The sequence below is a fragment of the Scleropages formosus genome, chromosome 7 (genome assembly GCF_900964775.1).
Source record: "Scleropages formosus chromosome 7, fSclFor1.1, whole genome shotgun sequence".
Taxonomy (NCBI): Eukaryota; Metazoa; Chordata; class Actinopteri; order Osteoglossiformes; family Osteoglossidae; genus Scleropages; species Scleropages formosus.
This window is the reverse complement of record NC_041812.1, coordinates 19853949-19880348: the sequence shown is the minus strand read 5'-3', so window position 1 is coordinate 19880348 and position 26400 is coordinate 19853949.

Below are 26400 nucleotides of genomic sequence, written 5' to 3'. Positions count from 1 at the left end.
AATCACCCCAGCAAAAGGGCACGTCTCCGGAGCCTTCTGAACTCAAATGTCACCTTTATCTTTCATAAGCACCTCACGGCAGTAATGAGAGACAAGTATAAAGTGACAACCAGCTTCAGACAAAGTAAAGCTGTCCAGTCTGCTGCGTTCAATGGAGAGGCCTGCATCTTTCATCACTCACCGCCAGAGTCTTTTCATCTGTGAGCTGGACCATGTTCTGCTTTTGGCGGAAGGGGAGGGCTGGTGCGATGAAGCAGTCACAGAAGATGGCTAAGGCTTCAGTCTCTGTAGAAAGTTATTGAAGTAGACCTTATGATGCCCACACTTAAGTTTTTACAAAAGGAACCAATTTTTGACTGAAACCAGGGGATTCTTGCTGCATTGTATTGCAGATACAGCACTCTTTATTTGTTACCAGCATTTTGCTCCTATATGTATCCATCATGAAAGGTGTGCTGCTTACACATCCACACTAACCACACGTTATACCAGTTGCACATCCACCAGAACCTTAAAACATGAGTGTCCAACTTTCCTTAGCCAAGGACCCCAATCGTTCTTATGAACTGGACTGAAGGCTATAAACTTAAAAATCTTTGTGACATTCTGATTCTTCGATGTCTAACACTGAAAAGTTGTCATTCATTTCACTGTATTTTATTTAGGTGTAGTGTGTAACCATAGCCATATGTGATTCAACAGAATTTATACCACTAGTCGTAAGGTATAATGTGTATTTATTTACTTATTTCACAAATCTTGTGGTCACATTATGTGCAGTTGTGGGTAACATGCAGCCCTTAGGCTGCAGGTTGGACACCCTTGTCCTGAAGGCTATATTAGCTAAAGTTCCATGAACACATCACACATGCTTTGTTCACTTTTTTCTGTCAGTTGTTGCTCTTCTCCTGTTGTGTAGCTAACTATGTAGGTAGCGGCTGGTAGCGTAGTGGTCAGTGTTGCTGCCTTTACATCCGAAGATTGCTGACTTGAATCTCGCCTACTGTTGTAGCACCCTTGAGCAAGGTACTTACCCTAAATTGTTCCAGTACCAACCACCCAGCTGTGTGTGTGTGTGTGGATCATGGCTATTCTGCTGCAAATGAAAGAGGACGCGAGACACAATGCTGGCAGAGTGTAACACCTACACCAAACAAGTTCAACTTAATGCCAAGGATGAGGACACAGTTTTCACTCTGCAGATCCAGGGAATGAATGGCTTGCAGAAGCAGCCCTGCCACAATGTTCTCCTGCTGCATCACCCACAGAATGTGTGCCAACATATGATATGAGGTCTTCTCCAGGTTGAAAAAGTTCATGTAGACAGGACTGACAAAGTCCCATGACTGCTCAAGTATCTTTGCAACAATTAACAGTTGTCTGCTGCACAACCAGAGCAAAATCCACAATGTTCCTCCTGAGTGTGAGGTTCAGCAATCCCCTGTGGCCTCATTACCTGTACCCTCAAGTCCTCTGTATTAAAGTTGGGAACCCCAACCCTCTGCCAGTCAAGTGGTACTGTCTGAACCTTCCATACCCTGCTGGAAAGGAGTGCTAACCAAGAAACCTCAGCAATGTTTAATGCTTTCAGCATTTCTGGAAAATCTCATCCTCTCCTATCTTTCCTACTGTAAAGTAGCCTTCCTGCCTCACTAAACTTGGCCTGAGTGATGAACCCTGATCCTTTAGAAGTATAGCACAAAACAGTGGCTGAATTTGGCCCCTTCGCTAACCACAGTGTCACCCAGACAATTCTCAGCAAGGGTAGGGCTGTGATGGCTTCAGTTCTGCGTATGGCTGGCAGGAGGAAGGAGCTCATTGAGGAATTTCTGAAACCGGCTTGGGGACGCTCCTTCCACAGTATTATAACGGGTGACAGGATCTCAGACACACAGCAATGATGATTCGATTTTTTAAATTCATTCATTAATTCATTCATTCATAATGAATTACAATTCACTGTAAGTCATCTGAAATGTTTTAAAAAAATTTGGTATGGCCTCATAACGAATTTAGCACCAAAATTATATACTACGAAGAGAGCAGAGCGGCGACCTCCGTTGAGCCTTATCCATTTTACACGGAACACGGTCAAGTGAAGGCAACGACTTGTCATTCGGAAAGACGCGAAAACCAGAAATAATATGATTACACTGATCATGCATGTACGATCATGTACTCAGTTATGCGCATTGATTCTCGTTTCGAATGTTAGTAGTAGCAGAAGATCAAAAGAATATCACCGGCTGCAGCGTTATCTTACTGACTGACTATTTCTCGCGTGGCTGGGATTTTTAACACACACGGTCGAGTCGTTGCTAGTATTAGGATCGTGTGTAAGGCTGCAGCTCCTTGCTCGCGCTCTTCTCTTGCTGTATAAGATTAAGAAGAAGAAGAAGCCCAAGGGCTCCGGCCTGAAAGGTGCGTGCCGGGGGTGTGCGGCTGCTGATGTCAGCGAGGAGGGAGGGAGGGAATGCCCCCGTAGCGCTCAGCATGAACGCTCTGTAGCGAAAGGATGTGTGAGCAAGCAGCGCGCTACTGCAGGGACGGTGTCCACAAACTGCTCCACAAAGAACAGCCCAAACTCCGGGCTCAGGACAGCAGCAGGGAAGAGCCCAGAACCGGAGCGCGGGACAGCAGAGAGCAGCCCAGACCCGGAGCGCGGGACTGCAAGGAAGAGCCGAAACCCGGAGCAGCGCTCGGCGACACGGCAACGGCTGCGCAGTCCGGCAACAGCGGCGCCCAGTCCGGCGGAATCGACGGGCTCGTCCGCTGGATCGTCACCAAGATGAGCGACAACAAGAGCATCTCCTCCCGGGAGTACGTCAAGGAGGAGGCAGCCGTGGCTCAGGAGCAGTTTTTTGCCCCAGAGCCACGGAAAGGCATCTCCGTTATCTTGGATGTAGGTATTACTTGTTGTATTGAACTCGCTGCAAAGAAAAGAGGGAACAGCTGCGCTGGAAGGCAGGGCTGCGCGGCTTAAAATATTCCCCGGGGCATAACGCTTAAAAAAAAAAAAACATTACTAAAGGAGAAAGTTGGGTGTACATGCCCGTAACTCTCCAAAGTATGACTTTTTACTGGCCGGCGGCATCGCCGAAACTGTCAACATCACTGTTCAATTCAAGCGAGCCGAATGCATCCCTATGGAATTTTAGTGCATAACTCCGTTTTTGCTATAATTAATACTGTGATTACCTGTGATTTTTTTCACTTGTCAGTTCCAGACAAGTTGTTACACCCCTGCCCTGGCCTAGGACATCCATATGAGTATAGAATGTTATAATACAGTTTAATGTCACTAAGTTGCCAGCATACTGAATTACTGCTGCATGAGAAAAATGTGGGAAAGATCCATGAAGGATCGAGAAAGCCCCCATCGCATATTTCACAGGCTTACCCAACTTTTAATTATTAATCAGTAGTGCGTTAGCGCGCTCTCCCTGCGCCGCTAGCTGCCGGGACCCGGGAGCTCTCCGCGGTCCTCATTCCATTGCTCAAATTGCTGCTTCAGTCTTCCGTTCATCCCTTATTATGGCATCTACATGTTTTTGCTTATCGTAAGATCACAATTCTGGAAGACAAAAATGAGCATTACACATAAAATAAAAGTAATGTTCTCCTGTATGATGAAATGAATCAGTGAAGAAGAAGGATTTCTTTTAAAGCCCTTCAGAGATCTGATGAAAATGATGGAAATCCGCATCGTGAATATGTGGGAGAGATCTCATTTCTACATCGGAGGAATCTGTGAACCAGTGCAGTGTAAAGTGTGATCTACACCTGCAGGTCATTAGAAGCGCTCACACCGGTGAGGTAGCCTACAGTACAGGAGGCTGCAGCAGGAACTGAGATAATGTACAGTATGCAGTGATCATGTCATGTACTGTACGCCATCAAGGCAGCCATGCGCTCCTGGCGGCAGCTGATGGACAGGAATGCAATCTGTGCAACACTGTGGTACAGTACAGTATCAACCTAGAGCTGTCTAGTTCAACAAGAAATAGTCGGGTGGGGATGAGGAGATGGGTGTCCTGGGAATCTGTTTGAGTTGAAGATCCACTGTAAAGCTTTCAGTAATTTGTACCACACTGACGGGAGGAGCTACATGGGTTCTTAACTGTCAGTGTGCAGAATTAATGTTTAGGTAAAGAATCAGTTAATGCTTCCTCATTTAAATTTACATTTGATTTACGTACAGATGCTTTTTTCAAAGTGACATACATCTCAGAGAAAAAACACAGAATGTATTGCATCAACAGATAAAGAAATTTGGATATTTAGAAAGTTCTTGTAGGGTTAAAACAGATAATTTCATTCAGTAGTAGTCAAAGTCTGTTCTTAATTAAGGTTTCATTGGACATATTAAGTGATGAAAGTTGAAGGAGATATTAATTGTATTACAACAATGCAACTTTCCTAGGGTTGGAGACAGTCTGTAGCAGTGATTCCCCCCAACTGCATCACCAAAAAACTTAAGAACAAAAACAAAAGACTTAAAGGATCAGTACAGTGCATTGTATATGATGTTTCCTGATTTTTCAGAATGCAAATAAATTCTGCATGTACTAATGCCATTCCTTAGAGCAACTTCACAGAACTGCAGTATTGGAAACCCAGAAAGGGTGTGCTGCTAGTTGTGAATGGAAGACAAATAACTTTTTAGCAGGTCTTAGTGTTGATGTTTCTAGGTAAGAAGCAAGGCTAGTATAGGAAAAAGTTGTCACTGACACTGAATCAGCACAGTCTTTCAGTGGACAGGACGGCCCTGCGTCATCATGGACTTCACATTTTCTTCTCCTGGGATAAAGAGTATGCAAGTATTCTCAGATTCCTTTGAACAATCCATGACCTTGCTGTGTGGAAACAATGCTAAAATTAATAATTTTTGTAGCCAAAAAACCAAATATATGTCTTTAAATAAGAAATAAAACTTAGAGAGACTGCAGATCAAGAATGAAAACCAAGGATTAAGCTCTAGACCCTTACTGGAAAAAGTTGCTAAAAATGAATGACAATGGTAAAATTATCTGTAAAGAACAGGGTACTGTAGTTTTATTTGGGGTAGAGGTAAAAGCCCGAAGCCTGAAAAGATTATTAGAGGTACTCAGGCAGTATGTACCTTTGTATTTTGACTACAAAGATTTTAACAAACCGTTGTATTTATCACTCAAATTGCAGTATTATTAAAATTAATAGTTTGTGTTCAATGAATTATTTTGCTCCCGACAGTACAGACAAGGCGTCAAATGCCTGTGCAGCCATGCCAACCACCTACGGTACTGAGATGTGGAGAACGCAGATTGATGTGTGTCCTATTAAGTGGATGAAATGAGTTGAGTTCTTACCCTCTTATTGCTCGCAGCTATGTCCAGGGATCAGCTGGGCACCTTCTACATTGTAGGTTGAACAGAGTATATGATAATTGGCTCTATATTATAGGGTCTATGATGATAATGTCATGTTGGTTGCTGAAGCCTACAACCTATAGAGTAATACGAAACAATAGTTTACAGCATACACATAAGTGATGTTTGTGCCATTTTCATATCCAGATTTGTCATACTTGATAAATTTGAAAGGAAGACATAAGAATGAAGTAATTTACCACTGGAAAAAATAAGTAAAATGCAAAGAAGTGTTTCTGCAAGTTTTCACTTTTCTGTCCTTATGAAGGTTGTTGCTTACATACCAGGTGATGGTTGCACCTGATTTGTATGAATTTTTTGACACTGATATGATGGTTTACATTTATTCATTTTGGAGACGCTTTTCTCAAAAGTGACTTCCAGTGAACATCATGTAGTGTTATCAGTCCACACCTTATTCACCAAGGTGACTTACACTGCTAGATACACTACTTAGAATGGGTCACTCATCCATACAGCAGTGAAACACACTTTTTCACTGTCACTCACACACTATGGGTGACTTAGAGCCACCAATCTACCTGAAGAGCATGTCTTTGGACTGTGGGAGGAAACCAGAGGAAACCCATGCAGACGCAGAGAGAACATGTAAACTCCACACAGACTGAGCGAGGATTGAGCCCATGTCCTCTTGCACCACCCAGGCATTGTGAGACAGCAGCGCTACTCACTGTACCAAGAGAGAATGTATGAATGTGTGTTCGAGATTTAAAAACAAATCCTGAATCCCAAATTTTATGCAGCTTTGGTCTCTTTTTTTTCTCCTCGGCTATTTCACTACCACAGTTGGCTGGTGAACAAAGCTGTGCTACCTCTTATTGATATACACTGGAGGTGTCCAGTTATTCACTGGGGAAAAGAGAGTGAGGGGGAGAGAAGGAGTAACAGGAATCCCATTTTTAGTTTCTTTATGGTTGCAGACTGTGAATTTGTTATACATTTCAAGACCATAAAAACACTGATTTTTTTTTTATTTTTTTTTCCATTTGTAATCTTGTCCTACCCCTTGCTGCAGTTTCGTCTTATTGCTTTATTATGTATAATGCTTACAAAGTGAAGACCTCAGCAATCTATAATTTAGTCTTTCAGGGTGAACAGTCATGTGGTAGCCTACATACAACCCTGACATTTTCCAACCTTAGTACACTTTACTGTCAAGTCACTTCGACCAGTATTAGTGGTGTGAATTATTTAGTGGCTTAAAGATATTGTTTTAATTATGTTTTTGGCCTTTACTTTTGCATTCAGTTTTTTTCACAGGCTGGGTGTTAAGTAGTTATTGATACCTTATTTTAAGAAGAAATTCTGAAGACTTCTGTGCAAATAATTTTGAAGCCGGTGTGGGAAAAAGACTTTTATAAGTGCCCTGTTACATTTCCAAGTTTAATTACTTGCTTCAAATTCAGTACAGTATCTAGAGGGAATTGCATGAGCAATCTCCTTATTATCATAGTGATCGCATTCAAAATATTCTTTTATATTTTTCTCAAAAGAAATGTATGGTTCCACTCTGGATTTAACAATTGTACAAGTTAGTGCTGATATTGAATATTCAATATACACACACACATTTTCAGAACCGCTTGTCCCATACAGGGTCACGGGGAACCGGAGCCTACCCGGTAACACAGGGCGTAAGGCCAGAGGGGGAGGGGACACACCCAGGACGGGATGCCAGTCCGTCACAAGGCACCCCAAGCGGGACTTGAACCCCAGACCCACCGGAGAGCAGGACTGTGGTCCAACCCACTGCGCCACCGCGCCCCCCTATTCAATATACATTTTCGAATAAATGCTGGTTAATACTGTAATAGAACCTTGTAAAGTAATTAAGTAGATAAATACAGGTATCCCCCCTTATACAGACCAAATTCCTTCCTGAAAACTGTCCATATACCCACGCACACATTTGCTGAAACTGCTTGTCCCGAGCGGGGTCGCAGCAACCCAGAGCCTAACCCGGCAACACAGGGTGCAGGGCAAACACCCAGAATTGGACACCAGTCCATCACAAGGCACTTCATGCAGGACTCGAACCCCAGACCTGCCAGAAAACAGGACCCAGTCAAGCCCACTGCGCCACCACACCCCCGTGCATATATCCAGAGTTTGTGAACCTGGAAGAACAATGCAACGTGAAAAAGAAGTTATCATACATTATTGGAAAACTCTGTGCCTGATTGGCTCATGACTTCTACATCATCGGGGAAAGTTTGCCTGAAACACAGGAAAAAAATACTTAATAAAGGGAGCAGTTGGTCCACATAACGAACATGGGTACGACTTTACTAAAGCCGTTGTACCAAAAACCTGTAAACCAGGAGTCCATATACCAGGGTATATTACCTTCAGCAAAAATCTGCCTATTTTAATTAGCATGAAACTGAATAAAAGCTTTGTTCCAAGGTGTCAAGGTGTGAAGCTCATTGATTTGACTTATGGCTCCTTGATGGCTGGAAAAAAAATAAGTATTATCTGCAACACCAGAAAGGAGGGAAAATATTAATATTTGAACAGCTTTTGTTCAGTGTCTTTACATATTTTCTTCATGCAGATTTCTCAGTTTATTGGACCTTCTCTGTTTATTTTTGGTCTTAGACACATGCAAGACTGTTCATCCACGTCTCTCAGTGTTTTTGTGTTCTCCTGTCAACATGTTAAATGTTTTATTCTGTAATTTGAAAACATGCCAGCATTTTCAAACACAAGTGTGTGAAGATTTTCATCACGTACAGTGATTCCTCATATTTTACATTTTCAAGTTACAATTAGTGAAAGATGCTAACATTTTCCAGTTCGTTTATTTGTTTTTAATATTTTTATCATTTTTGCAAGGTCTGATTTCAAAAATAGCTTTTCAAAACATATTTAGCATTTCCAAAATAATCAAGAAGAGACACAGCATCCGGGAAATGGTTTTGACAAAAGAGGGTCAGGACTGAACATGGGGTGAACATGTTTATTTTCAAAGTTTAAGTGAAACTCAGTATGAAAACAATCAGACCATTAAAAACTAATTTTATGTGCATACTATATGTTTACACTTCAAAATATCCAGGTGCATAGTATATTTTTCAGTTAAAAACAATATAACTTATTAAAGCGTGTTCTGTATTAGTGTATCGGATTGTACCATATATCTATCCAAGTATAGTATGTTTGTATTTGGTTCTCGGTTATTTCAGCATTTTACAGCAGAATATTAGTCACATAAAACATGTAACAATTACCAGTGCTACATGGGAGATAATGCGCTTGCAGATAAACTGCCATCCTCTATATTGTTGACCATTATAGAAAATTATTCAGTCAGAAATGCATGCAAATGTATGAAAAAAAACTATATTTGTAAGTGATACACTCATAACATTAAATCATAAAGATAATGGTACGTTAAATCATGTATAGTGGGTGCACAGGAAATGCAGTCAAAAGGAGAAGGAAACTTAGAGAGGAAGAGGTTTCTCATACTTTATTGATATTGGAACTTGAAGGAGTCTTGTGGTGAAGCCCTGCAGACAACTCATTTGATGACTATGCTAGTTTCACATCAGCAGACCTGGATATAAAATCTGAAAAGACCCTCTTTCACTATTCTGAATAAAATTGATGTTTGGCAATTGATGTTAAACAAGGTCATTTTTCGGTTCTCATTCAAATACATATACTTTTAGTTCTCTGTCCATCGTGCAAAGGTGCTGTTGTGTCTCATTATGTTGAAAGGAATGTTGAGTTACTAAGACAAAGATTATATAGGATTCCTTTCAAAATGCATATTTAATGCTTCATGGTGGCTTGATTGCATTTAGTTTTTATTATATTGCTATGTCCTGGGTGTGTCCCCTCCCCCTCCAGCCTTGTGCCCTGTGTTGCTGGGTTAGGCTCCAGTTCACCGTGACCCCACTTGGGACAAGTGGTTTCAGACAGTGTGTATGTGTGTGTGTGTGTGTGTGTGTGTGTTGTGTGTGTGTGTGTGTGTGTGTATGTGTATATATTGCTATTTTGGTGAAAAAAAATCACCTGAGATCATCTGTATTTACTCTGTTCAGGCTAGGGTCTGTTCATATTATCCTCAGGAATCAAATGCTGTCACTTTTGGTCAAGGTTCAGCTGTAATACAATATGGGCCATGGCAAGCATAAGATCTTCTCCCTGCAAATAACCCAGTTTAACAAGAAATTCCTGCCATCCACCAGGTCCAGCAGGGTAGACAGTGCACTACTGAAAGGCTGTGTGGCCCAGCTCATGTACATCAGTGCTGTGGTGATCAGAGGTTGTGTGGTCTGCTGATACAAACAGACAAGATCCCATGGAAGAAGGGCAGCCTGCCTGATGGAGTCAACCATTTCCCACATAGTTGGGGCTGGTCACAAGAGCCTGGAGCTGTCCATGGCCTGATTTTTAGAGTTCCCCAGATCTTTATTAATGGACAGGTGCAGAATTCCACTATCTAATGCAACCTGTTTGTGGTTCTGGAGCTGAATGTCCATGCTAAATGGTCTTAATAATTAACAGTTACTGAAGTACTGGGGACAGCAGGAGACAGTTGGCTCCTCTGCAACTCCTGCATTAGTACCATATTGACAGACAGACAGACACACACTTTCTGAACCGCCAGTCCCATACGGGGTCGTGGGGAACCGGAGCCTACCTGGCAACACAGGGCGTAGGGCTGGAGGGGGAGGGTACACACCCAGGACGGGATGCCAGTCCACCGCAAGGCACCCCAAGCGGGACTCGAACCCCAGACCCACTGAAGAGCAGGACCCGGTCCAACCCACTGCGCCACCGCGCCACCGCACCCCCCTATTGACAGACAAAAGATTGCAAATGTAAATGCAAATAAAAATGCATTTATGTGTATAATGAATGCTTCAGTTTCCTGGGCCACTGTCCTTGAATACTGATTATTCGATGTGTTGACATACAATAGCCTTCCTAAAAAATACACAAGCCCATTTGTGGTATAGTTCACCAGTGAACCATGCTTTTTTTCTACTACAAACTTATGATTTATTTGCTTTTTTCAAAGTTCATTTTTGATTTTTTTTTTTTTTTGCAAGATGTCGATCACGCTATTGTCGCAATATTGTTCAGAAATAAGGAACATTTCCATCACCGGACACTCAGTAGTGTGTAAAAACTTCAGTATCACTAAATGTATCTGGATAATGATTTTTCCCATTGAGCTTGTGGAAGGTACGAAACCACCAGTATCAGAGTGTCAGGAGACCTTCTTAAAGTTTACATTTACATAGTTTACATTTTATGAAGTTTTTACACTAGATATTTCTTCATGAGCGATGTCTGTTTTATTAGACTGGTCAGGTCAGTGGCCATTTTTCTCAGTGCTACCGCTCTTTTACTAATGCAGGCTAAAACTTTTATTTTTCTGTTTTTTCAGATTTTCCGACGTGCTGACAAAGATGGTAAGTTCAAAATATCTATTTTTTTTCACTGATCTGCCTTTTTGGTTCTCATGTTTGGGATGCTTCATGCTCATGATGTTGGGCTTCAGTGTTTGAATCATAAGGCACACACCTCATAGCCCCCAACTTCTGGCTCAACACAACAGCGAACCCTGCTATGGTTGGGACTTTGCACAGTTAATGTGAACTGGAGTCTCACATGGGTTGCTCTGTGAAATCGTCTTGTTAGGAGGCCAAGCTGGAGCAATATTCCATTTGGTTGACTCCAGAGGGTATGGTATCTCATTTGAGGGTCATTGTGGATCTAATCGGTGTGGACAGAAAAGCTGGTAGACACAGCGCCAGCGCTGGCTGCATTAAGATTTCCCTTGTGGTCCCAGTTTCCTCTGTTGCTGTCTTTGATAGCAAAAAACTAGCAAGCAGAAGAACTCAAAGGAATTGCCCTCGCTAACTGTACCTGAGGGCAGTTGGTAGCGGCATGATTAGAGAAGCAAATTTTGGACCCACAGGTTGCAGGTTCAAATCCCACCTACCCCTGTAGTATTCTTAAGAAAGGTATTTACCCAAAATTGCTCCAGGAAAATTCCTGAGCTACATAAATGGCGTAAATGGGTACAATAAATTATTTGGACTTTGGCTTGCCATGGAAGCAAAAAAAGTGACTCCTTTATAATTTTCTTCTGAACTACTCTTTAGTGCTTTGATAAGATTTGCAGTGGATGACAAAAGTTTATACAATATTATTGAATATTAAGCTTCTTTTCATGTAAAGGCTGAAACTAAGACAAATTATAACAGATGTTTTTCACCTTGAATAAGATCTTTTTATCAGTAGTATAAGAGGAAACTAAGTGGATTGTGTTCACTTTCAATGCCTTGGTTGCATAAGTGTGCCCACTCTTTAGAAAACATTTTGGTTTTGATTACAGCAGTTAGTGCTGATGGGTTTTCTTCATCAACTTGGCACACCTGGACTTTGCAGTTTTATCCCACTTTGTAACATAGATGTAGCTCAGTGAAATTGCAAGCGGATGTCCTCGACAGGGCCGTCTTTTGGTTCCACAGATTCTCCAAAGGACTGAGATCCAAGGCCTTGACCAGAGCCCCTGTCCCCACTGAAGGAAAAAACCCTATGGCATATATGTTCCACCACCATGCTTTTCACTTACGTCTCGCTGGTTAATATATCTTAAAAGTAAAAGGGTCTCATAATTTGTCTTGATTTCACCCTCTACTTCAACAAAAGTTAGCATTTCAATATGAGTGTGTAGTCTTCTGATTTCTGCTTTATGACCTAGTTTAGAGAAGCCGCATTTTCATACGAAATTATGTATTATGTAGCTTCTCTCACAAGCCCTTACTTTTCATTTAGGATGAGACAAACTGAATGGATATAACTTGGTCTGCATTTTGATGAGGCGTGTTTTCTTTCAAACATAAGATTTGTTTTGGGGAGACAAAAAACCTTTTTAGTGACAGGATGAAACTGTTGTCTATGTGGGTTTTTTGCCTCTGTGTATATATAAGAATCTTCTACTCCATAGGGACACACTAAGTGTCAAAGATAAGATCAGCTTTGTTCTGCTCATTCTGTCATGTTGTTTAATTCTTCATGAGTGTTACAACAAGGGGTAAAGTTTTCTTTGTGGGTTTATTATAGACATTATAGTGACAGCAAAAAGAACTTTGTAAATAAAAACATCTATTAGTGTGATTTTCACACTAACACTGATTTTCAGTTCAATCTGACTGCTCTCTGCAGAGTCCTGCCTTGCTGGGCTGGTACCTCAGACAGGTGATGCACTCTCATTTTCTTTAGACAGTTACATATGTTCTGTGCACACTGTATATTGTTTAATCTGTACTGGGAAAGGACTGGACTGCTGATTCCTGGCTTGCAAATACATGGTGGCCCTTTGGGAGATACTTGTATGGTGGCCAATTCAAACAGTCCCACCTGGGAAAGGACAGTACGCTGATAGATGACGGAAGTCTGAGATTCTCAATAGGCACAGCGCCTGCACTAATGCAGTCAGCTGGGAGATCTGCGTAAACTGTCCTCCTGTTTTCAACCTGTTTTTTAAATGAGTTTTACTGACCTGTCTTAATTAATTAATTGCGACGGACTGGCGTCCCGTCCTGGGTGCGTCCCCTCCCCCTCCGGCCTTACGCCCTGTGTTGCCAGGTAGGCTCCGGTTCCCCGCGACCCCGTATGGGACAAGCGGTTCAGAAAATGTGTGTGTGTATTTTCTGTATTTACAAGTCTTGCACTTTGTACTTTCTGAAGTATCTACACTGCTACAGGATGTAACAGTTGCAAATATGCACTGATATACAACTGCAGGCTCTCTCCAGAAGGTTGTGGGCACGTGTTTCATTGCACTTTTCTCTTCTGCTCTTTTGGATTTATTTGCACGTGCAACACTTCCTGTGATAGGAGCACGGAACAGCAATACACTTATTTGAACACGTACGCTAGGCTATATTTATGCACATTAACTCCGGTTTGTACATGTGCTCTTACAGTTGACCAAAAGCCAGCACTTTTGCTAAGAAACCCCCGATACACTGACATTAGTTTTGCAGTCACCTTTCAGAGTAACACTTGTGCAGAAGGCAAGGTGCAGTAATTGTAGATAAGTGGGCGGTAATGGAAATTTAATCAGCTTCTTGGACCATTTTAAATTCCAACCACAGCGCCAGATAAATGTTCCTTTCTCCAAAAATGCTTACAAGGCTGGAGGGAGATCTGTTCCCTTCGCCAGCTGAGGGAGAGATGGAAATGGCAGTGGCCCTCGAAGGCTGTGTGTCCAGTTTGCTAAACTTTTAGATTTGTGGACACACATTTGCAAGTTTTATGTTGACCTTTACAGAGGTGACCAACGCACAGAGCCGAGACGTTTGCTGTTTAGAGAGAATGAACCTTCCTGGCCGTTAAGTCCACTCCAGTAGTGCACGGTTTTAATTTAAAGGAAAATCAGTTTGGAAACTGCTGTCTTTTCCCTTTCTTTAAACCCCTTCAACTGCCTTTTCATCCGTTCGAAAAGTGGAGCAGTGGTATGTTCTGAGCACCGGGGACAATTCCTTTGCCGTAGTGCTTATGATTTATTCATCGCAGACACATTTGCTACTGGCAGCAAGTGAGCACTGTGTTGGAGTTCAGAGGGAGTACGCTGCCTCTCATCCTTCGACTGCGGTGCTGGGGCGGCTCGGGCTTCTGAGGGGTGGGGGTTCAGCTTCAAGAGCACACCAGAGAAAATTGTGTGGCAAGGGTGAGGGGGTTTCTTAAATGTGGTGCAAAAATAGGATGAGCTGTGAAACAGGACAATGGAACTTTTAAATTTGAAAATCCTTGGTAATACATATTGACAACAAGTTCATTACAAACTGTTGTGTGACGAACTATTATCGTCAGAGTTCAGTAAACATGACAGTCCAGCTTTTTGTCTTATTCTGCTGCCATTTGTACATTTAGGACACAGGGCAACGTGTTCATATCTAAATTAAATAACTATATATAATGAATTTGAATGCACTTGTTATCATAGCTAGGTTATTATTCTGACTGCTTCAAATATGAATTGTGAGCACAGCATCTGAAATATTAACAAGTATTTGGGTACTTAGCCCTGTGGGAAAGCAGAGATTTTTGATGAACCTAAGAGTCACATTGTGTATGGTGTGAGAACGGTCCTTGTAGTATTGTCATCCCCATGGTCTAAACAATGGCTGCACACTGAGGTTCATCACACACACTGTGCAGGCTTAGCACACTTTCCCTGAACTTGTTCCAAGGACGCACAGAGGAGATCATATTGTTTGCTTTTTCTGACTGCTTCATTACACTTCTTTGATGAAGATGGGGAGGTGTCTATGTAAACGCCTGAGTATTTCTCAACAGACTGCTGTTATCTCCAAATCCCACACATAATATGTGTCTAAGCTACTTCAACAGACAGCGATAGAAGTAGCACAGAGACCTCCTTCAGTAATAACAATTGCATACATTAAAGAAGATGGCGTGCTTGTGGTCTGCAAAGGAGAGATCTTCTCCATCTTCTACATTTACATTTATTAATTTAGTAGATGTTTTTGTCCAAGGCTGCATACGGCTTAGAGCGAGCGGCACATTTTGCAGCAGGTGAAGAGTGTTCGATGCAGGCGAGAACATCGAAGCCATCACTAAAGCACATGTCCAGACAGATTAGTGTATTGCCTTGGCTATACTGGAGAAAGGCATGATGTATTTTGTCAGCAGCGGTGCTAAGATCTGCATGCATTAATATAGTAAAACAATCTACATCTGTGGATAACACAACATTAATAACTATGTATTTCAGTATTATAATAATATAATTATTATTATTATTGTTGTTGACTTTCTTGGGTGGTGGGTCTGGGGTTCGAGTCCTGCTTGAGGTGCTTTGCGGCGGACTGGCGTCCCTTCAGCTTTGCACCCTGTGTTGCCAGGTTAGGCTCCGGTTCACCGCGATCCTGCTGGGGACAAGCAGTTGTAAAAATTGTGTGTGTGATTATTATTGTTGTTGTTGTTGTTGTTGTTGTGAGAATAATAAGTACTGCTTGTGAATCTTTAATCACTTTAATAGAGATGGGATCTAGCAGACAATTGGTTGACATTGTTACAAGTATAACTATATTTACAAGACACAGATAGTTATACTTGCAGTTCTGGTTCCTTAACTGTCCTAAAATTATCATGGCATTGCTTTTGTTTGGAGAACTTCTCCAAAACCTCTGTAAAGTGAAATGATGGCCGGGTGTGAACTTCCATATTGTCAGTTTTATTGAAGAACATCTACAAAATCACTGTTATTAATATTAGGTGAAATACTAATTGCCGGATCTACTTTTTAACGTGTGAACTTAAGCTCAGGATTGAACAGCATATAAGAATTGTTTTTGTTATTTTCCACTACCTTGAAGTAATAACAGGAGGGAAACATCCAGAGAGCATTTTTTTATAGAACAAAATACTATCAGCCCATGTTGACTTGAAAACCTGCACCTTAATAGATTTCCTGATCTACCCTAATACTGCAAGTGGCAGTTTATTATTATTATCATCATCAACATAAGTATTACAATAGGGATTTGACCCCCATTGTGCAAGAAAGCTTTATTTTCACCCAGTATTTGCTGATAAATCCTTTAAATACTCTTGCTGATATTTTTCTGTTCATCATGACTTTGCAAACATTTTGCCAGATTATGTATTCATTATGTACACACACACACACACACACACACACACACACACACACACACTGACTGAAACCGCTTATCCCAAGCGGGGTTGTGGAGCCTAACCCGGCAACACAGGGTGCGGGGCTGGGAGGGGGAGGGCACACACCCAGGACGGGACACCAGTCCATCACAAGGCACCCAAAGCGGGACTCGAACTCCAGACCCACCAGAGAGTGTGACCCGGCCAAGCCCACTGCGCCACCACCGCCCCCAATTCCTCAAAAATATTTTATATTTAAATTGACTATTTAAATTCTGAAATTAAAAGTGTTCTAAAGGGCACCGAAAGAAATGCACCATTTTAAAGGCTGATCTATCATTTTATCTGTTTTACAGATGATAAAATACAGACCTAAATGGTGCCTTCTGAACAGTTCTAAGGGCAGACGCTATAAGATTACATTTTAAATACATTGCTTTAAAGCTGAACAGTTGTGAAATATGTGCAAATACATGAAAACATTATTGCAGTATACTTTTAGGCAAAATGCAGAGTTTCCATTACAAACACTGCAAGGCTGCAAGGGTGCAAGGCTGGAGGGGGAGGGGACACACCCAGGACAGGACCTCAGTCCGTCACAAGGCACACCAAGCAGGACTTGAACCTCAGACCCACCAGAAAGAAGGACCTGGCGAAACCCGCTGTGACACCGCAATTAATTTTTCCACACCCATTTTCTTAGTAGTTTTCTACAATTTTTGTCTGTTGCAAAGAAAAAACAACTGACATTTTTTGTGTTTACCTGTTAATGGGCTGTAAAACACATTCAGGCAGTATTGGAGAGTGGGACTATATTAATTCAAGTCACTTCCACATGGACTAGCACTTGTGCTTGGTGTCTGCAGTACTGGTTATCAATAATAAGATGACAATCATCCGAGATTATTATAGTATAAATGAGTCAACAACTGGGATAGAAGATTGATAGGATTTTGTAAAGACAAGATGTTTTTATTTTCAGACATTTTAATTTTAATGCAGTTTGAAGTTAAGAAAATAAAAGTTCAATGTTAATGAAAATAGAAAATACAATCCTAGATGATTGTCTTATAATAAACCATGATAGTCTACCACTCTTAGAATGTCTTTTCCAGGACAGCTTTTAATTGTGTTAGATTAGTTATAGGTTTCTATGGAATTGAAGAGGGTTAGAATGCTTTTCCCAGATGTACTAATATTATTTTGAATGTTAAAGTCACGAATTGTAATACCAACAAACCAAGCAATTGATTTTGAAAGTTGAAGTTTGTTGAAATGTAATTTTGGGAGAGAACTATGAGATTGAGACATGCCCATATGCAGCTGTCGCTCACAAAAATAGCTTCTATTTATGCTGGGTCACATAACCACAGCCTCCCCATCTCCATCTTTCCCCTGTCCATAGATTCTCATATGGGGGGGCTCAACAGCTTCGCTTGATGGAAGGTGTAAGCCCTCCAGCAGACTCTAAACCCCAGATGGAACGTATACCAAGCACTTTCACAATACACACACCCAAAGTCTAAAACTTAAAGCTCCTGGAAAAAACATTTTTTTCAACTAAAATTTTCCATGGGGTCTGTATATTAACACAATGGACTCAAAACTATTTGAAATTATGAAATGTTTTGATCAAAGGTGTTTCTGAGCTCCCTTCCAAGGCCTGAGCCGTAAGCATTCAGTAAAATGGTCTAACCCGGTTTCGGCGACCAGATCAAATATCTTGTTTATATCATATCGCTTACTATATTTGCTTTGTGTTTACAACAGATTGATACACCGAAATACATTATGATTGTTATAACCTAGACTTAAGATTTACATTCTCGTATTCCATTTGAATTACGTTTCTCCTGACGAATGCCTTCCTGTTCATACAGTTTCAGTATTTTGTTGTACTTTCTCTCTAAATCACCTCAACATTGTGTTTGCAAATGTAACCAGAGTATCAGAAGCAAACAAGTCTTTTATCTCAATTTAAAAAGCATATCAAATATATCTTCTTTATGTATATTAGGAATAATAGCAGCTATTACACAAGATTTCATTGATTACAAGTTATTAAATAACAAATTGCTGTTCGTGTGCTAGGCATTTCCTTATTGACGTGCACACACTATAGCATGTGATGTTCTGTTTGCCTTTTATTCCATATTTTATTTTCGTTCCAACTGATGTTTATTGAAAGCCATTTGGAATGTAGAAAAAAATTTGCTCTCTGCTGTTTTTTGCTGCCTATCCAAGGTGCAGTTTATAGACATGGTCTTTTAGTTTTATGTACCATATATAGAGCAGGGGAACTGCTGTTCTGATAGATTATATATATATATATATATGTGTGTGTGTGTGTGTGTGTGTGTGTTAAGCTGGGATTTTGCTGTTTCATAGCTGTGAGAAAATGTTAAACTTAGTAACTAATATAGTACTTTTCCATAGACACTGTCATCATAGTCATTGTTTGAAGAGGGATGCAAGAGACTCTCCACCCTGGTTCAGGATAGCTGCAGTGTAGAGCCTTTTGTTTTTAATTAATGAGGTGTTGGAATAGATCATAGGATTCACATCATTTTAAAGTGAGCAGTATAACAGCCCACTTTGTCCAGTGTTTATGTGGCATGAAACCAAATCTTTTTAGTTGATGAAATGTTTCTAAGAGGGAAATTAAGCTAGGGCATTTGTAAAAATTTCAGTTATTCTGCAATTACTTAAATGTTCAAACAATTAAATTTTGGGATTCTCTATTTCATGATTGTTTACTGCATTACCAGTTTATGTCTGAAATGAAGATGGTGAGCTAGTGTTTATCACAAATTCACCTAGAAGAAGACTTCTGTGGGGTACGTTAAAATGATTTTCATGATGATCCAGTTAAGACTAGTTAAGAACAAGAATGCTGGAAAGAATTGCAGCAAACACACTATGCTGGAGTTGTTCAATTCTTAGTTCCACAATGAGCAATAGTGACAGATTCAGAAAAGCAGTAATGCTTCTTTTGTATTATACTATACATGGGCATTACTCTTACACTGTTAGCAGTAAATGACAGGTTTGCTGTAATTGCATAATAAGATATTTTAATTAATGAGTCATATACTAGAAATTTTACAAAATTAAAAGACAAGCATACCTTTGAGACTATGAGTATAGAATGGCATTCTCATGCACCGAAATAATCACCCAGAGAAAGGAGTGACCATTTATTCTCACAAAATTTTTGCAAAATTGCAAAAATGAATACGTTTCATTTGCATTAACTCTGAAAATCTCTGGGTCACAGACTGGTTTGAGAGTTACACATTGTTTTCATGTGCTACCATCTACAATTTAAAAGAAAAGAAAGAACCTGAGTTGTGTAACAGATTTGGGTAGTTAGCTTGTCTGTTTTGGGAATTTCTTCGTGATCTCCATCTAGGTTCATTTGCTCACTCTGTCCATGTTCTATTCTGACCTGTTTTCAATGTTTGTCTTGAGGAAAGACTGGAATTCTGTAGGAATGTGTCATTCCAAAATGGCAGGAAAACATTTTTCCCTACTTAGGTCTGCTGTAAACAGCTGTCTAAAATTCTTCCACAGAATGCAATGCTTGGGAGGCCCACAGCATATTAGAAAATCTTTCTCATGCCAGTTTTCAATATTTGATACGTGTTTACCTGCCATGTCTGACAGTAACAATGCTTTGTCAATTCATCAAGAGAATGAAAGGGGAAAAAAAATCAGGTCTTTGTTTTCTTGGCAGTTGGTATATGCTGTAGTGGGGAACAGGATAACTTTTTGATCTCCTGCTCTTCTGGCTTACCCTATTTTTTACTCCTCATAAACTCCAGTGTTATTTTCAGTGAGATTATAACCATTTTTGTGCCCCTTCTTCCTAGCAAAAACTTACAGACATTGCTGTTTTCAGAGCTCCTTGAATAGCTGCTTTTGAGTCTATCTCTTCTGTAATAATGTGCTGTAGGGCAAAACATGAGGGGCTTTTAATTAGAACTTCTACAATGGGAAAAATGTATTCCAGCAAACTAGGTGCTGATGGAGAGACTGAGTAGCAGTAACCCTGTTCTGTCTTGTTTGGTATGTATAGTTCACCTGAAGCCGTGTTGGCATCAGAACCATTGGTGCTGGTGCCATCATCCGGTTCCGTTATGAAACAACCTCCAGCCTGGCAGTGAAGCTGTGCAGAAATGTATGTTCCAGAAGTGGCAGAGAGTGAAACTATCAATGCCTTGGATAGACCAAACAATGACACCTCACACATGTAGTCATAGACACACCTCGATGCATGGCGTGTGCTGCATTTCTTCCTCAATGATTTATGAATATCCTGCCTGCTTTCTAGGCACTTTCTATAATAATGTTTTAGCCTCACCCTTTGCTTTTTATCACCTTTTAGTTTATTGCCTCCATTAAAACTGAGCTGAAAATTTCCATCAAAATTCTCTTTTACCGAGCTTTTTGGAATTTTAAACTGGGTAAATAACAGGAGGAGATAAATATGCACAAGTGTTTGCCAAAACAGCATGTACTGTACATGCATGCACAAATGTTGACACCCCACTGATACTTGCAAAAGTTTTCACCTCAGGACCGTATGAGGTGCAGAAGTTTAGACAGGAGAGAGAATTGTTTAATTCTGTGTCAGGCAAAATGCAGAAAACAGACCAAGGAGCATGTCTCCGATTTCAGTAGAAGGACTCCGTGGGCAGTGGGAGCAGAGCCCCATGGGACTGTGTGTGGGTAGTGTGGTTAATATCCTCCCTGCGATCACTGCTTTTGCAGCCTCCGGCTTCCAGACATTTGTAAATGTACTGAGTTCAAAACTCTGTGTGTTGCAGCTGTATGTGGTCAGAGATGGCCTCATAGCAGTTGTTCCCCTGTGCTAATGAAAGCATGTTATCCTCCTGCGACAGTGCGGTGTGTGTTTGTGCAAATATGACTTACTGTATAGCTGCTATATGCACAAAGGAAAGGGAAATGATCACGGTGAGCTTGGCTGCTGAAATTTTAGGTTTTTTTGTTTAAAGATTTAAAAGAGAGAATTACCTTCGGGCACCTGCTAGTGAGAAGTTCTGTGGACAGTGCTAAGGTCCATCTCTGGGCTGAGAACCGGACCAAATCATTCCATGTGCTGGAGAATAGTATCTGCATAGCTAAAAGGGAAAAGTTTGAATATTTAGTGAGCATAGTCAGAAGGTTTATTAAGCCATGTTTGTTTGGAATAGATGATGTGACTGGAGCAGGATTCCCCCTGTCAGGGAGATTTGAGCAGTCAGTATGATTAATGGCACCAGTGAAACCTGTGAACATGTTTTGGATGGAATGGGCTGGACGTCCTCTGGCCTCAGAGTTTCATAATTTTATTTCCTCTTGAGAAAAATATTAGCGGTTTATTTAAGATAGGGACTGAGTTGTTGAAGTTCTAAGAAAGCCCACAGAGTTTCTGGAGGCAGGGCTTGTGGCTCTTAAAGTGATTAAAGTGGTCTCCCACCACTGAGAGATCAAAAATCAAAAGTATGTATGTGCTTGGTTTTTTTCTGTAGTGTGTTGGAATGAACTCCTGCTGTCCCTCAGAGCAGCTGAATCCCTTTCAACATTCAACAAGGGTCTGAAAACACATCTCTTTTGGCTGTACTCTTCTCCTGATATCCTAAATACTCTGTCAACTTGCATCACCTCATCTGTCACGATCACCTTTGTATTTTCTTTCAGTTCTGTTTGCAACTGCTCATTTAATGTTCGCCAACAAAACTGCTTTATTGGACAAACTGACTATGCTAGAAAACGGTCACTGAGGTCTCCCAGTAGGACAGTTTGGTAGTTCACAGTGACGTACACTGTATTTTGATAGTGGCTGCCCAATTAATGTCTTTGAAGTCATGTTTCATCCTAGCCAATGCAGCAAGTTAATAAAACAAGTCAATTATACACATTGTGGGGACAATGCTGGAAATTTTAATACGTTTTTACAAGGTTGAAAAGACGTACTTTGATTTAGGGAAAGAAATGATGAAGGAATTAATTTTACCAGCAGGCGAATTAAATTGGATGGGGAGTGAGGAGGAGGGGGCAATTAAGCATCAGTTTTAATTAAAGGAGTTGGAAAAATGCTAATGGATGATTTACTTTTAGAGGGAAGACAGGATTTGTCAAGCAAAAGGTCTGTTCAGAGCTGAGGAAGAATTGTGACTATTTTTGGGTCAGTGTTACTCTGCAAACTCCTCGCCAATGTGAATGCATAAGAATCTGAATCAGAAATAAGCCAATATTAGAGAACCCTGGAGAATTCCAGAAATATGCCAAAAAAAAGAAATTTCAAACTCTTGTAAAGTGATGTAAACTGTACAGGGTGAGGCGAGCCTTTGCAGGAAGCTGGAGAAGGAAGGTATATGAGAAAGTATGAGAGATACCTGAGGATGGGGCAGGCACAAATGCTTCCAGAAGCTCTGTTGTTTTGGACACATAATAGCTATAGCTGTAAAAGTTCCTTAATTCACAGTCATGTCCTTATGCTTCTTTATCTTTATCTCATATGCTTGTGTATAGCTGGTAAAAATACATAAATAAAATTACCCATCTATATAAATGGGTAAACCATTGTAAGCATTAGCTAAATGAGTAAATATAAATGCAGTGTCTAGTCTATGAAAAAATTTCACCCATTGAACTGATGATTAGCAATGGGTTCTCTTGTAAAGATGTGGTGCTGGGATTATATATCTGCATTTAAGGCAGCTATAACTCTGGAATCTATGTGTGCACACGTGTTGAGGTTGTTATGGTAGATTGTCATTATAGCATATATAAAATGCTGTTTCCTATCTGGAATTCCTATGCTCATCACCATCCCATCCTTCCTAAACCACATATGTCTATACCACAAAGAGCATTTTGCCAGCTTCCTGTGTGTATAATTTCCATCTTTCGCAACATCATAGAATCACCGCTAGCTGTTGGCATTCTGACCATTTGTTCTTTGTGAAATGTGAAAGTGGTCATCACAGACCGCTGTCACGTCACCCGGAGCAAAATGTCACTGGAGTTATTGAGAGCGCTATAGAGACATCAGGATCTGCAGAGGCTGCAAAACACACTGTGCCTCCTACTGTGGGTGCGAAGAGTTCCCCTGCGGTGCCATGATAGAGGAAGCAGGGTCTTGCAGCGTGCAGACGCATTTCATGCATCACGGCAGTTTACAGTCACCTGCAGTTTGTCGCATCCCCATCCGTAGGGATATGTCACCTCGCTGGTGTGAGAAAGCCGGGAAGTAGAATCCTGGGGGCTCTCTGTTTAAGCCTTGTGCCCATCCAGGGGTACAGTGTCTATAAAATCATGGCACCTCCTGGTGAGTGGAGAAGGGAGACCATCAATCTGCCATTGCAGGAACTGGTGCAGATTTTAAGTCAGGATAAATTTACATCTTATTCATTTGGCTGATCCTTTCCTCTAAATAAACTTAAAATGTTTTACCCAGAACACTGGACCAGCTCTATACCCTCACTAGGGTGTTGGAGGGTTCATGGGAGTTTGCCCAACCAGTCCATACGTGTTTTGTGGACCTGGAGAAGGCATTCGACCGTGTCCCTCGTGGCATCCTGCGGGAGGTACTTCAGGATTATGGGGTTCAGGGCTTGCTGCTACAGGCTGTTCGTTCCCTGTATGACCGGAGCAGGAGCTTGGATCGCATTGCCAGTAGTAAGTCAGACCTGTTCCCGGTGCATGTTGGACTCCGCCAGGGCTGCCCTTTGTCACCGATTCTGTTCATTATCTTTATGGACAGAATTTCTAGGCGCAGCCAGGGAACGGAGGGTGTCTGTTTTGGTGGCCGCAGGATCTCGTCTCTGCTTTTTGCAGACGATGTGGTCCTGTTGGCTTCATCGAATCAAGACTTACAGCGTGCACTGGAGAGGTTTGCAGCCGAGTGCGAAGCGGCAGGGATGAGAATCAGCACCTCCAAATCCGAGGCCATGGTTCTCAGTCGGAAAAAGGTGGATTGCCCCCTCCGGGTTAGGGGGGAGTTGCTCCCTCAAGTAGAGGAGTTTAAGTATCTCGGGGTCTTGTTCACGAGTGAGGGAAAAATGGAGCGGCAGGTTGACAGACGGATCGGTGCGGCGTCCGCAGTAATGCGGTCATTGTACCGGTCTGTTGTGGTGAAGAAGGAGCTGAGTCGTAAGGCGAAGCTCTCAATTTACCGGTCGATCTACGTTCCTACCCTCACCTATGGTCATGAACTCTGGATCATGACCGAAAGAATGAGATCGCGGATACAAGCGGCAGAAATGAGTTTCCTCCGCAGAGTGGCTGGGCGCACCCTTAGGGATAGGGTGAGGAGCTCAGTCACCCGGGAGGAGCTCGGAGTAGAGCCGCTGCTCCTCCGCATCGAGAGGAGCCAGTTGAGGTGGCTCGGGCATCTGTTCCAGATGCCTCCTGGACGCCTCCCTGGGGAGGTGTTCCGGGCTTGTCCCACTGGGAGGAGGCCTCGGGGCAGACCCAGGACACGTTGGAGAGACTATGTCTCCCGGCTGGCCTGGGAACGCCTTGGGGTTCCCCCAGAGGAACTGGAGGAGGTGTGCGGGGAGAGGGAGGTCTGGAGTACTCTGCTCGGACTGCTGCCCCCGCGACCCGGCCCCGGATAGCAGAGGAAGATGGATGGATGGATGGATGGATGGATGGATGGATGGATGGATGGATGGATGGATGGATGGATGTTTTACCCATGTGGGGGTGCGGTGGTGCAGTGGGTTGGACCGGGTCCTGCTCTCCGGTGGGTCTGGGGTTTGAGTCCCACTTGGGGTGCCTTGCGAGAGACTGGTGTCCTGTCCTGGGTGTGTCCCCTCCCCTTCCAGCCTTACGCCCTGAGTTGTCGGGTTAGGCTCCGGTTCCCCACGACCCCGTATGGAACAAGCGGTTCAGAAAGTGTGTGTGTGTGTGTGTGTTTTACCCATTTATATAGCTTGCATTATTTTTTAACTGCAACAATTTAGCACAGCTGCTCAAGGGTACTATAATACAGGAGTAATTTTAACCTGGCACCTCTGAATTAATAGGCAGGGACTATAACTATTATGCTACCCATTGTTCCCAAGGTGCTGATAATATTAGGATTGTATGCTACTGCGTTACTTATAATACTTGCCCTATTTATACAGAAGGGTAATTTTTACTGAGCCAATGTATGGTAAGTACTGTCATGCCTCTGCGGGTTATCTCTGAAATGCAAGCGCAGAGGTCGATGGGCACCGGAAAGGGAACGGAGAGGAATTGGAGACAGGATTTGGGAGGACTTATCCAGGAATGACACTCAGGAGGTAAGCGTGGGTTCGAGATTTGAGGGGCAAAGTTGAGTTCAAGGCGTGATTCAAAATGTCGTGGTCACAGTTCAATGAGGGTTGAGATCCAAAAGACAAAGAACAAGGAGCAAAACTGAGTGCAAAGAGAAGCAAGATTTCTCAAAAGAGATTATTGCGGGGAGGCCTCTCTCTTTTTAACAGTATTTTTAATGAAGTGCACGTGTATGGCATGTATTTGAGATTAGCTACGATGACCGTTCTCAGTGACGTTTTCCCTTGAGGGTGTGACAAGTACCTTGATTAAGGGTACTACAGCAGAAGGTATTTGAGATCCTTTGAACCACTGTACCACCTGGTGCCCTGATATGGAGGTAAGCTATAGTTGTTCACTCACAAACTTCAGAGAGCTTGAGAGAAAGTGTGAGCTGTGTGGTTCTGCTCCACCACATACAGTACCTCCCCAACACATACCTACTACCCAGTTTTTACCTATTGATGTGAACCATTACACCATATGTGGCATCTGACTACCTTTTTTGTTTGTGGACAGATCTGTGGATCATGGTGGAAAATCGTTGTGACGGCTGCACTGGCGTGGCCAGACAGAGTGTCTCTGTGGGAACACCTGAGCACAGAGCATGGGGCACCATTACGTACCATAATTAGTATTGTATGGTTGCAAGTGTAATGACAGACACACAAAGCAAAGCCAAGCACAGCAGGGTCCCTGTCAAGGTGATAGTTAAATCCCTGTTAATTAGTGCTTGGTGTCTAATTAGGAAGAAAATACAAAGGAAAAACTTGTGTCAGAGAATGTGTCTCTTTATGACTCTCTATCTCTGTGTGTGTGTGTGTGTGTGTGTGTGTGTGTGTGTGTACTCTCACCTCTCAGTTCTTGTCTCTGGACTGTAAAGCATAACTCTCCACTTGCCCACCTCCCACCACCTGCTCCGGTAATATGAACGAGGAGCAGGCTCTCCATCACATAGGATCCACAGCTCAGGTTACTCCAGAGA